Source organism: Pseudorca crassidens, chromosome 9 (assembly GCF_039906515.1).
Source record: "Pseudorca crassidens isolate mPseCra1 chromosome 9, mPseCra1.hap1, whole genome shotgun sequence".
Taxonomy (NCBI): Eukaryota; Metazoa; Chordata; class Mammalia; order Artiodactyla; family Delphinidae; genus Pseudorca; species Pseudorca crassidens.
Window position 1 is genome coordinate 31,505,288 of NC_090304.1, and position 14,131 is coordinate 31,519,418.

Here is a 14,131-nt window from a genome sequence, read left to right on the forward strand (position 1 = left end):
TTTTCCCCAATAATATTCATGCCTGATACAAAATGAAGATGAAGTGAAAGTATTGCTCAGAGGTGCCTGCTATTACAAGTTGAGTTCTCTTTCTCTCATTCTCTCCTCTCTCCCCCCCCAGATATAGATGCAACTATATTTGTGCATGCATATATACTTATATGATATATAATATGCAATACATAATACAGATACACAGGCATGGAATTTTATACATATTGTTATAAAATGTGTTCAGCTTTAACTCTATGTCCAGTAGAGCTAGTTAGCTTCAGGAACAGCTGGTTCTAGAGAGTCAAATGCAGTTGTCAGGATTCTTACTTTCTCTACTATTACATCTCTTCTCTATCTCTTGTCTTTTAATTCTGTTTTTGTTTGTTTTTCTATTTGTCTCATTCCTTACATTAAAAATAACTTTCTTCCCACAGTTGGGGAGAGATCATCTTTCCCTATAGTTCTTGGAGAACATCCCAGAGTGGAATTCAGCTTTGGGATCTTGTCCGTCACTGTGTCTGTTGTTATAGACAAAAGGGTGGGGGATTCTGATTGGCATTCTTAGGGTAGGTAAAGAGGGTCAGTACCACCTGAATGTCAAAGGAAGTGATGTTTGGGTAAAACAACAGGAAAAGTCCATTATACCTTGATATCAATAGGCAAAGTTTTATCTAATTTCATTTGAATTAGGCAGAAAACAAAGCCTATTCCAGGGGAGAGTGATGAGGCATTTTCATCTTGTTTTAATGCAAAGAATTCAATGAGATCAAGGATACATGATACTGGGGTTCCCTAAACTTTTTCCAGATTTTTAGGGAGGAGCGTCTCAGGCTTTGTAGTCTCAGCAGCTCATGTGGATTAGACTTGCTGGGTCAGGGGATCCCAGACCAGGCATGGGGAATACCACAATTTTATATTTTGATGTTTTATTTATTGTTATGCCATAGGCCCACTTTTTAGTGGTGCAGGTGGCCATGTCCTACTGCACTGTTAAATAGCTGAACAGTATTCAGTTTGATCATTCTATCATTTATTTACCTTCTACTGAAGAATATTTTGGCTTAATTTGCTAAACTGTTCTTTGCTATGATTCATCATGATTCAATGAATATCCTTACTCATACATCCCTATTAACATCTCTAATTGTTTTATTCATATGAATTCCTAGAATTAAAATTACTCAAAAATTTTATCCAATTTCAAAGACAAGCTTGATTTCCTCCTTCTTCATAAACTTTATCTAAACTCTTAAGGCCACACTAATAACTCTATTCCACCTAAAGCTGTAATGTTTTCCTAATATTCTCTTTCATGTTCACTCATTTAACAAGTTTATTGTGAGTTCCTGTTATGAGGCAGGTTCCGTGCAAGGGGCTGATGTAATTACAAAGAAAAATAATCCATGATCCCTATCCTTTGAGAGAGTAATTGAGTCGAGTAGACAGAGAGGACAAGTAATTACAATTTGGTGTGATTTGGGCTGTACGGGGGTGAGTGCAAGAGCTATGAGAACAAAGATAAAGTGACTGTCTGGAGAAGAAAGGAAAAGTCTTCTCTTCAACAAATGGTACTGGAACAACTAGACATGCAAAACAACAAATGCAAAACAAAACAACTAATGGAGACAGACTTTACACTCTTCACGAAAATAATTCCAAATAGATCATAGACCTAAATGTAAAATATGAAACTATAAAACCCTTAGAAGATAACATGGAAGAAAACCTATATGACCTTGGATACGGTGATACCATTTTAGATACCAAAGACATGATCCCTGAAAGAAATAATGCATAGCTAGACTTCATTAAAATTCTGCTCTGGAAATAGACAATATCAAGAGAATTAGGAGGCAAGGTATAGACTGGGAGGAAATATTTTCAAAAGACATATCTGATAAAGACCTGTTATCCAAAATAAAGAACTCGTGAAACTCAATATAAAAAATCCAATTAAAAATGGTATGTGATCACTTAACAAATACCTTTTCAGAGAAGATCTACAGATGGCAAATAAGTATATGAGAAAATGCTCCACATCATATGCCATCAGGGAAATGCAAATTAAAACAACAATGACGTACCATTACACATCTGTTAGCATGGCCAAAATCTGGAACACTGACAACAGTAATGATGGTGAGGATTGTGGAGCAACAGGAATTCTCGCTCATTGCTGGTGAAAATGCAAAATGGTACAGCTACTTTGGAAGACAGTTTGGGAGTTTCTTACAAGACTAAACATAATCTTACCATACGATCCAGAAATTGTGCCCCTTGGTATTTACCCAAAGAAATTGAAAACCTATGTCCACACAAAAACCTGCATGTGGATGTTCATAGTAGCTTTATTAATAATTGCCCCAAATTGGAAGCAACCAAGATGTCCTTCAGCAGGTGAATAGATAAAAAAAACTGTGGTACATCCAGACAATGGAATATTGTTCATCATTAAAAGTAAATGAGTTATAAAGCTATGAAAAAGATATAGAGGGATCTTAAATGGATATTGCTCAGTAAAAGAAACCAATCTGGAAAGCCTATATACTGTATGATCCCACCTATATGACATTCTGGAGAAGACAAAGCTTTGGAAACCACAAAAACACTAAAAATAAGATCTGTGGTTGCTGGCAAGGGGGCAAGAGTAAGGGAGAGATGAATAGGCAGAGCACAGAGGATTTTTAGACAGTGAAAATGCTCTGTATATTACTATAATGCTGTATAAATGTCATTGTACATTTATTCAGCCCATAGAATGTACAATATCAAGAGTGAACCCTAAGGTAAACCGTGGGCTTTGGGTGATTATGATGTGCCCATGTAGGTTGATCCTTAGTAAAAAATGTACCATTCTGGTGAGTGATGCTGATAATGGGGGAGACTATGCATGTGTGGGGGCTGGGGGATATGGGAAATCTCTGTTCCTCCCTCTTAATTTTGTTGTAAATCTAAAATTGCTCTAAAAATAGACTTTAAAAAGTGGTATGTGACTTGATTCCTGAAAAATGAATAGAAGAAAGGGGAGAAAACTCTGCATGCAAACGCACAGGTCATGGAAATGGGAGAGTGTATTCAAGACCTATTAGGGTGTTGGTTGTGTTAGGAGAAATTGGTACCTGAAAGGACTGTCAAAGAACATAAAGGATGATTCTTATGCACTCTAACATTTGAGTCAGAGTTGCTCTTATGTCCCTATTCTTATCCTCCCCAACTAACTACAAACTCTTTGATGACTGGAACTATATTCACTTTATATCCACTATACTTTGGATAGTGCTATACCCATATACTTTGTATATATGCATGTGTAGGCACCGACACACACACACACACGCACACGAATGACTCAATTAGTCATTCAACTTGTGGTTGTCTTCTCAAAGTCACAGTTTTTTTCTTTTCAATGATATATGTGAATTTGGAAATGCTATAATAATGTGCATTTTTTCTTATTGCATAAAAAATAAAGGGAATAAAAAATCACCTACAGTCCTAGTATACTTGGTGACTGTCTCACACACACAAACAAGTATAATTTTGCTTTCAAACCTGCTTTCTTTTTTCCCTTCTTCACATGTCATTTTAATCAACCTCACTGTGAATTTTTAATAACTGTCATCTCTGTAATCATACATCTATACACGTTTTGATGTTGGAAACTGATGTATCCACCTTAACTGCAAGCACTCCTGGCTAAACCACCATCATCTCTCAGCTGGGATGCTATATCGCCAGCTTACTTCCATCACTGTTCCCCCACTGTCATGTACAGAGTGGTCTTTTGAAAACAGAAATCTGTTGAAAACCCTTTAAACTTAGAATAAAATCCAGACTCCTCAGCACAGGCCCCCTGTAATGGTGTGCTTGCTCACCTCTCTGTCTCCTCTCATTTCGGCCATCCTGGTGTTCAGTCTCTGTGTTCCTGCCACACAGGCTACGTGTCAGTTTCTTTCCCACCTCCGGGCCCTCACCTCATGAGGCACCTCTCTGCCTGGAATGCCTCTTTCTCCCACTCCCCTCCTCGGCTGACTTCTCACCTTTCAGTTCTTGCCTTTAAAACCTTCTGAGGGCTTCCCTGGTGGCGCAGTGGTTGAGAGTCCGCCTGCCGATGCAGGGGACACGGGTTTGTGCCCCGGTCTGGGAAGATCCCACATGCCGCGGAGCGGCTAGGCCCGTGAGCCATGGCCGCTGAGCCTGCGCGTCCGGAGCCTGTGCTCCGCAACGGGAGAGGCCACAGCAGTGAGAGGCCCGCGTACCGCCAAAAAAAAAAACAAAAAAAACAAAAAAAAACAACCTTCTGAGAGGTTGCCCCCCTGATCACCCCAAGTAACCCCTCTTCCACTACCTAATGACCCACTCAATGACAACTTGTAAATAGTTATTTACTTGTTGGTTTACTATTTATTTTCTGACTCTTCCACTAGATGACTACAAGCTTTGCAAGGGTAGGAATTCTGCCTGTTTTATTCATCAAGGAATATCCAGACTTAGTACAGGGTCTGGCATATGATAGGCTCTCAAAATGCAGAGTACACTGGAGATATTAAGGGAAGACTTAAGGCAGTGGTTCTCAAATGCGGTACTAGTACCAGCAGCATCAACATCACCTGAGAACTTGCTAGAAACACAAATTCTCCGGTCTCAACTGGAATTATTGTTATCAGAAACTCTGGGGTTAGAGCTCTGCCATCTGTTTTTTAATAAGCCCTACAGGTGATTTTGATGTTCCCAGCCTGACAACCACTGTTGTAAGGTATCTGTTTAGAAAAAGAAACATACATATTTTGTTTAAAACTTCCCACAGCTAAAATTTCTTGGGATGTGAAATTTGAACCTTAAATATCACCAAATGTCATCTCTCATTTATTGAGAAAAAAATGCCCACAGATAATTTTAAAAAATATTGTAACCTGACAATTAGTGAAGTTTTGCTTATAGTTTTGCTTTTAAGATAATAAAATACACATATTCTTATGAATATCAAGTAAAATTACGCAGCATATACTCTTCCCTGAAAAGAGTCCTCAAATGTAAAGCTACTTTCCTATTGATGGCTGAGAATTAATTCCGTTAAAATCAGGTATAATTATGGAAGAGTACATTTCCTACTTCTCTCAAGATGGTTCAAACAATGAATTGTTCTGAATGATGTATCAAACGCTTGGTCTTCGAGGTGAATTTTTCCACTAGTGACTTCAGTTATTTTATTTAAGGGGAATCAGTTTTTCACATTTGGAGTGTCCTATGGAATCCAGCCGGTTCATTGAGCAGCACAGTATCAATGGAATTGCAAAGAAGATCGAAAATTAATCATTGAAGTTGAGACTTCAGATTGGATCCAAAACACCTGACCTGCATAACTGGATAATTGTGACTCTCAATACCATAGAATAAGGCATATACCCATAGAAAGAATACAAATTATGAAGCAGGTATAAATATTCTTTTCAGAAGTTAAAAAGGAACCAAAGGGAAGAGAGAAACAAAATACTGATTGTAATTCTATAATGTAACAGGCATTAAACTAAGTGCTGTTTTTTTAGACTATCTTGTATTATTCTCTCTCTACCCATTTTTATTTGCTTAAAATCAAAGTTTTTCTGTTTTTTCTAATGAAAACCAAAAGCCAAGCCTTTCTAAGTAGAATAGTCTATGATGGAGCAGACTGTGGTTTTCTATTGGGTTCTCAATGAAATAAATACTTTTTTAATATGTGAGCTTTAAATATAATCTTAGTGAAAGTAATTTACCGAGGATACATTTGAGTATACTTTCCTGCTCACTGATTTTTATATTTTAAATACTATATGATGAATCTTTTAAGTACTTATTTTTCTCAAAGAAAAGAACACTTATTTCCATATCAGTGATTATCTATTTTAGGTGATTTAACCTTGAATGCAGATTTAGAAGTTGAACCTCTGTTCTCCAAAGGGAAGCAGTTGACATTTTTAAAACAAATGAAAATAAAGCCTTCAGAATGGGACAAATTAATTAATTTTATCACCTTAAAAGCATAAGAAAATAAAGACGGCAGGTTGAAAAACATTTTGTTCCCTAGTTTAAATCACAATAAATTTCATAGTTGTGTCACTTATTTATTTTAACATTTAATGTTATAAGATATGTTTCTTTAAATTCAGATATTTTCTCAGATATTCTACTTTGACTGAAATTATTTACTAAAGCATCTTGTATAATAATTTCTTAAGAACATCTTAAAAAGACATACTTTTACAAGTGATCATATTTCATGTATTTCTGAATCAAGAACAAATTTTAGAGTAGAACTGGTAAATACCTATTTCATTGAAACCAAAAATCAAATGACTTAAAAATAGTCAAAACTTCAGAGAGGCAGCATCTGTTATGTGAGATAAACACTGATGCTTAAAATATAACAATTTAGATCATATATTTCTTATTTTTAAAAATACATTTCTAGTATTTTGAAAAAACAGATACACTCATCTCCAATTCTGAAATCAATATCTATTATTCTTAGCTGGCTTCTTACATATTTTTAAGAAAACAGAAAAGTAAAAGAGAATTCCTAGATTGATATATTTATTTAAACATACCACAGTCAGAGCTCTGGGTTCAGCTGCATTTGGAATCCTTCATTGCTGACAACAGAGTTTCAAATGACAATCTTCTTTGACACACTCTTCAGCATGACAACAGAAAGTTCTCTCTTCCACCACCTGCTTTTCCCATTAGCTAGTGTTACATACTGAATGCTGCACAAAGCATTTGACTGGAGGGTTTTTAGACAACTCTTTAAATGCCTGAGTCTGAATAATGATTAAAAGAAAAAAAAAGATAACTCATCTCTTCATAAGAACTCCTGTATTGTTTTTTATTACTTTATTTTAAGTGGGGTGTTTATGGGGTCGGGTAGGGGGCTGCCTTCATGTGCCCTTGTTTAATAGTGTCTATGTATGTTTCACCTAAGTGGCATTTAGTCATATAATGTCAGTGACATTTTGATGATTTTACTGTCAATTTTTAATAATCTATTGCATATTCTTAGGTTATTTGAATTAGTTGGGCAGTTTAACATAAAAGGTGGGAGGTATGTTTCAGTCTGAATAATAGTGGTCTGACAAACAAAAAGTTTTTATTGGTGAACCAGGTAATGTTTTTTATAGAATGGGTTTACTAGGATTGCCTATATATTTTTTCAGCTTTTCATGTAAATTGCCTCATTTTCTTTTTCACTAGAGAAAGTTTCAATAGTAACATCTGTAATTTCTGAAAACTCCTACAACTGTTAAACTTGATATTGCATCATATTGGTTCTGGGCTGCATATAATGAAAGCAATAGAAGTAACTGCTATCTAAAAAGAAACAAACTAATAAATAAAATTGAAAAATTTTGCTCCTTTGTGGTTAACATTCACATGATGCAATGCAACAGAGGGTTACATTTATTTTTGTCAGGAAAACCTCCACAGGATAGTTTGTAATTGGGACTGACAAGACATTGAACTAAGAATCAGCCACTCGGGCTTCCCTGGTGGCGCAGTGGTTGAGAGTCCGCCTGCCGATGCAGGAGACGCGGGTTCGTGCCCCAGTCCAGGAAGATCCCACATGCCGCGGAGCGGCTGAGCCCGTGAGCCATGGCCGCTGAGCCTGCGCGTCCGGAGCCTGTGCTCCGCAACGGGAGAGGCCACAGCAGTGAGAGGCCCACGTACCGCAAAAGGAAAAAAAAAAAAAAAAAAAAAAGAATCAGCCACTTAATAGATTTGACCTTGAATTAATCAGCATGCTAAAAACTGATTTTCCAGTTAGGCCCACATAACAGAACATTTTAACTTCACACAAGAGTTTGGAACCTTTAAACAACAAATGGTAGATTACTGTCATCCCCGTGTCTAAACTACCTGTGGCATCAAGGGATTAATAAAATCATACAGGTCTCCATGACTGCGACCCTCATCTGGAATCGTGATTTTCATCTTGCAGAGAAGTCAACAGCCACAAAACAACTTTTTAAAAATCCACAAGCTTCAGAAGTTATTTAATAAACACAACAGTGCTTTATTTTTGTTGATATTTCCCTTTGAAAATAGTGATAGTTGCTCAGAATAGTCACATTTTGATGGACTCATTTGGTGGCATTAAGAAGTCTGTAGGCCAATGTGAATGGAGGCAAAGGACATGAGGAAGTGAAGGGCTATAAGCAGCAGGGAAGGGATGAGTATCTCACAATTGATTAGGATTTGAGCACAGGAACCTCAATTTTATACTTTCTTCTTAAACATAAAACATTGAGGAAAGCACGATACTCATGGTCCCTAGTGAACATGAGAATTCCTGAGGGATGCAAACATGTTCTCTTACTACCTGATGTGCTTGTCTCATGGCCTCTACAGGCCCTTTTGTGCACCTCCAATGTACTTGGCATAGCGCAGTGCTTAACAGTGTGGTGGTCTCTATATACTTCCTGCCTTACCTAGCTGTATGAGAACAGGGATACTTAGCCATTCCAAGCCTCCATTTCCTCACCTATGAAAAGGGGATGAAAATATACCCTACTTTTTAGAGATGTGATTATAAGTGAATACAGGTCATCAATAAAATCCCTGAAGGGTCCTTAATAAATGTTAGCGGTTGTAATTATTTAATATTATTATTAATGTTCTGACTCCCAATCCAGTGTTCCTTCTGCTACATACACAAACTGGAGAGAGCGTTGAGGTAGCAGATTAATGAAGTAGATTTGACTTCTACTATGTTCAAATGACATTAGTTTTGATCTGATTCTATTGGCTGCCTTCATTTCTCAGCAGGTAGAGAACTGATTTGATGTGAGCCTATCACTGACTGAATGTATAAATATGAAGTAGAACAATTATCTGCACCATTTAACTGGTGTGCCCACGCATTAACTTACTGAATTTACTTTCACATCCCATAAACATAAGTAAAATTTCTGCAGACAAGTTATTGCAGCTCTCATTTTAGAGCTAAAGTCCTCCAGGGAAGCTTAGGCGGTCTCCCAAGACGCGCTAAATACTCACGGGGAAAACCAGCAAGCTGGAGATTCAGGAAGCCTCTTCTGTGTCTAATTACCAAGACATTAGTTCCAGGAGACAGAAAACATCTTATGGCATCTTGTTGTTTGTTTTCTGGTATTGGTTATGAAATAAGCCTTCCTATATAGGTACATTTTTTCCTATATAGTCTTCGAGGGAACAAAGACATGGATCCTGACAAATCCATCCCTCACCTAAATCTGCTCTCATAATTAACGTCCCCGTGTCTTGATTTCCTAGTCTCCTGCTCTAGACATAGTTGTAGGGGCTTTTGTGGAGGAGGGGAGTAGAGTTCTTTTTTTCCTGATTTACAAGGGTAGTTCCTACACTGTGTAGCAGATGCAGTTGAAAATATTTAGTCTACTGATTATTGTGGAATATCAAGGAGTATACACATTCTCCCTCGTGGCTACTTTTGCTAGAAATATTATTTGTAACCAACTCCCTGTAAATTTTTACTTTTTTGATACACGAGTAAATTACAACAGCTCAGTCCACTCCTGGATGCTGTGGGTTAGCCACACAATAATAAAATACAGAACTGCCTACTTCAGAGCAACATTTCAGGGGTTTTGAAAGATATGATTTAATATATGTGAGTGTATTTCTTACAGTTAACTATTGAGCAGGAGTCAGAAAAGCATAGGAGTCAAAGAGACATGCTACAATCCAGCTCTGCTCCTGCCTAGCTCAGAGACTGGGTAAGAAACTTACCTCTTTAAACCTTATTTTCTTCATTAGTAAAATGAGACTACCACTACTTACTTTCATTGAGTTATTATGAGAATTAAATTAGATAATGCATATGTATATATAAAGCTTCCGGTGTGTAAGTGATGAATACTTACTAGGGGAAAACCTAAAATGCTATTTAATGAAGGTTAACACACTGAAAAGGTGAAATCCTGAATTGTTCTTGTTTCACTAGTATAGCAAAGTGGAAAAGCAGTTTTGGAAAATAGAACCATCTTATTTCAAATCCTGGATCAGCCATTTACCTGCTGTGTGAGATTTTAAAATGGGAATGATAATATTGTAATATTTACTTATGGCTTAAATTTAAAAATACATGAAGTAAACTTGAAGTCATGTGAATTTGATCAATTGGTGTAATTTTTTGTATACAATTCTAATAATTTTATCCATGAAAAAGAGCTAGATTATTTTTATACAGTTGGTATCAAACAGCACATATTGTTTTTTTTTAAAACCACCTTCCTATTATATAATCATACATTGCAATCATTTCCCATCATCCTTAAATAATTTGGGGACTTATTTTTCAACATAGTATCACCTTGTTTAAAGGCATTCATGCTTTTAATTTCATCTTGATCCTTTAAGTGCTTTATCTTCCCTCCCCCACAAGTCTGTCACTCACAGTGTGAGAAATATCTTTACACAAAATTATTTGGGCTAACATCTAGTTACATTTCCTGAATAGATTTCTAGAAGTGGGTCAAAAGGAAAGATTATTTTAAGGTTTTTAATCCTTATTGTTAAATTACTTTCCAGAAAATTTGGATCAATATACATACCTACCAGCAAGAAATAAAAGCAACAGTTTATAGTGTCAATTCTGAGTTTTATATTTAAAAAAAATTATAATTTGGTTTAAAAAAAGTTGCTTACATTTGTATTTCTGCAATTACTAGTACTGCTAATCATTTTACATGTTAAAATTATATTGTTTTTTAATGATATTTTTTACTCTTGCATTCATTAATTATATTATTATGATGTCTTTGTAGAATAAGAACATTAACCACCCTTTGGTATATTCTTTTTTTTAAGTAATTAATTAATTAATTTATTTATTTATTTTTGGCTGTGTTGGGTCTTTGGTGCTGCACACAGGCTTTCTCAAGTTGTGGAGAGTGGGGGCTACTCTTCATTGTGGTGCGCAGGCTTCTCATTGCGGTGGCTTCTCTTGTTGCAGAGCATGGGCTTTAGGCGTGAGCGCTTCAGTAGTTGTGGCTCATGGGCTCTAGAGTGCTGGCTCAGTAGTTGTGGCGCACAGGCTTAGTTGTCCCGCGGCATGCGGTATCTTCCCAGACCAGGGTTTGAACCCGTGTCCTCTGCCTTGGCAGGCGGATTCTTAACCACCGTGCCACCAGGGAAGCCCTCCTTTGGTATATTCTAGTATGTCAGCTCATCATCACATCTTAAGTTTATCTCTTACTTCTTAATTTTATTGTAATTTTGATACTGGTTAGTATCTAAATAGCTCTATCAAGATTTCCATGATTAATTTTATTGTTGGTGTAGACAAGTCATTTAGAAATGACATTCTTCTAGCTTGTGATTAGAAAAAAATGCTAATTTTATTTTTACATATTAATTTTGAATTGATTAACTATCTTCAGTTCATTTTGGTGTAAGATGTGAGGTAGGCATCTGAAAACATTTTAACTCCTACCAAATTATTGATCAGTTATTGTAAGAACATTTGTACATTATTATTATTATTATTTTTTTTTTTTGCAGTACGCGGGCCTCTCACTGTTGTGGCCTCTCCCTTTGCGGAGCACAGGCTCCGGACGCACAGGCTCAGCGGCCATGGCTCACGGGCCCAGCCGCTCCGCGGCATGTGGTATATTCCCGGACCGGGGCACGAATCTGTGTCCCCTGCATCGGCAGGTGGACTCCCAACCACTGCGCCACCAGGGAAGCCCTGCACATTATTTTTAAGATCAGTATTTCTTTACAATTTGAAATGCTACTTTTATCATAATACACACATGCACACACATTTGGGTTTAAGCAATCCATAGATAATGTGGAGTGATTCTGGAAAATCTTATGCTAAATCTTTGGGAAAACACACACTAGCAATTAGCTAGTGTAGAACATTTTCTAGGGAGGGCTTCTGATGGTCAAGGTAGGCAATTAAATGGTACCAGGGAGGGAGTTGCTTCCTGTGGCTACAGGGAAGATATGCCTTCCTCAGTATCAAAGATTTTGTAGACAAGACCAGGTATCCTTTTGGCTGCTTAAAAAGGAGTCTTCTTACTACTAGGCAAGAAGATAAATTTAAAACACTAGCTAAAAAGATTAAGCAACCAAGATGATTCGCTGGATGTCCCATGTTTATATAAAAATTAAATATTTAGGGTACCATTTCCCACAGTGAAATTATCAAATATAAATATGAAAGTATTATTTCAGGTCCTAAGTTAGGGAGATATTAACATTTTCTTTAGAAACTATCTCAATAAATGCAAATAAACAGTATTTAATTTCACGTATAATTCTGTCAATTGAAGCAGCCATATAGGGCCAAGTTTAGTCATTTATCTTGTAGTTTAAGTTAACGTTATCTTACATTTGCTGGGAAAAAGTATGCAAGTTCAGAATATCAGTACATGTATGTGATTTGGAGGCAAAGAACCACTGAGCCAAATTAAACAGTTGCCAATGCCCATGTGAAAGGTGCATTGTAGAAGACTACAGAGGCCATCTCCCTGCACCTTTGCCATCACATGATCTGTGTATCCATTCTTAAGAGAAAATTATTCCTGTTACCAGTTTAGTTAAAGATGAACACCATCTACCAATTCCAGTTGACACAGTCAAATTGAATAGCCTTGTGATTTAAATTTAATGAGCTGCTAAAATATCCATATCAAGATTTTCCTGGTCTATGACCTCTTTCCTGACTTGATACCCAATGTCGAGAAGTCACTGTAATTTGGAGTATAGATTTATATTCCCAGACATTATTAGCACATCTGTAGTTATTTTTGGCATCCTGAGGGACAGTAGCAGCAGCAAACTCTTCATTAATGTCTAGTACACAAGCCATGGATTTTGCTTCACAGTTTTGCTCCTTTTAACCTAGATTAATTATAGACATTCCCTGTCCACATCTAGAAGCCTCAGCTGGTATGTAGGACATGACTCCTTGATGGAGAGAGGGATTTTGTTTCTCAGTACCATCCAGTTGGTTATAGGACCTTATCTTCAAGTGTTATTCACAGTGCTATCTATACTAATGAGACAGAGAAAGGCAATATATATCCAAACTATCTTAAAAACAATCCCTCTCTCTGACTTGCTTGCAGTCAGCTCAGGAGCTCCAGTCTATGAATTCATAGAATTGTTCCTTTTCTCACATTACATTATACATTTGCTTCCTCAGTTTTCTTGTCCACACATGTGTTACAGAATCTTTTTGTCAAAATGCTAGAAAGGAAATAAACTTGCCTTTAAAAAAGTTAGTTCTTCACCAATTTTAATGGGTGTTTGGGACACTGCTAATGATACACATATGGTTCAACTGAAGGTAATCTTGGAATTCTGCACTTATTTAAAGGTATAAAAAACTACTTTTGTAAATAGAGTTTAAAAAAAGATAATTTCAGAAAGTTTTAGATGCCTAGATTTTATGCAATTTAGGTTATGACATTTAAAATATACTCAGGATCTATAGAGTTAAATGGATAATATGAGTATCTGTGGAAAACTCAGGGACAATTTTGCAAATCTTCCCATTCTTGTGATGAAGAATTCACTATATATTAACAATCATTGGTATCAGCAAATATGATATTCTCTAACATTTATGGCTGTCTCCATTATCTATTGCTGAGAAATAAACCATCCCCAATAATGATTCCCCACAGAATCATTATTTAGCTCATGATTCTGTGAATAGGTTGGGTCCAGTTGTGCAGTTCTTCTGGTCTCAGCTAGACCTTCTTATGGGTCTGAGTTTCCTGGTCTTTGCCACTGGATTTTCTCACATCTCTGTCTCAGTTGGGGCAACTGGACTCACTAGGCTCTGGTCCACATGGCCTTATCTTCCTGCAGGATAGCTCTGACTTATTCAAATGGTAGAGGAAGAGGCCCAAGAGGAATAATGGGAATGCAAGGTCTTTCGAGTTCAAGGTTCAGCACTGGCACATTGTCACTTCTGCAGCCATCTATCGGTCAAAGCAAGGCCCAAGGCCAGTCTAACAGAGTCAAACTCTTGGATGGGAGGACCTGCGAAGTCTCATTGAAAACAAAGTAGATATAGGGAAGAGAGAAGGGCTGTGGCCAATTTTTCTATCTACTGCAATGCCCATGAGATACTTAAATATGGCTTTTA

At 36.8% G+C, this 14,131-nt stretch overlaps 1 protein-coding gene across 1 annotated transcript in view; it reads right to left on the reverse strand.

The window, feature by feature from the left end:
• The window catches only part of ANO3 (anoctamin 3), a 269,884-nt gene that overhangs the window by 148,136 nt on the left and 107,617 nt on the right, over positions 1–14,131 (reverse strand). The gene's annotated exons all lie outside the window — the stretch shown is intronic.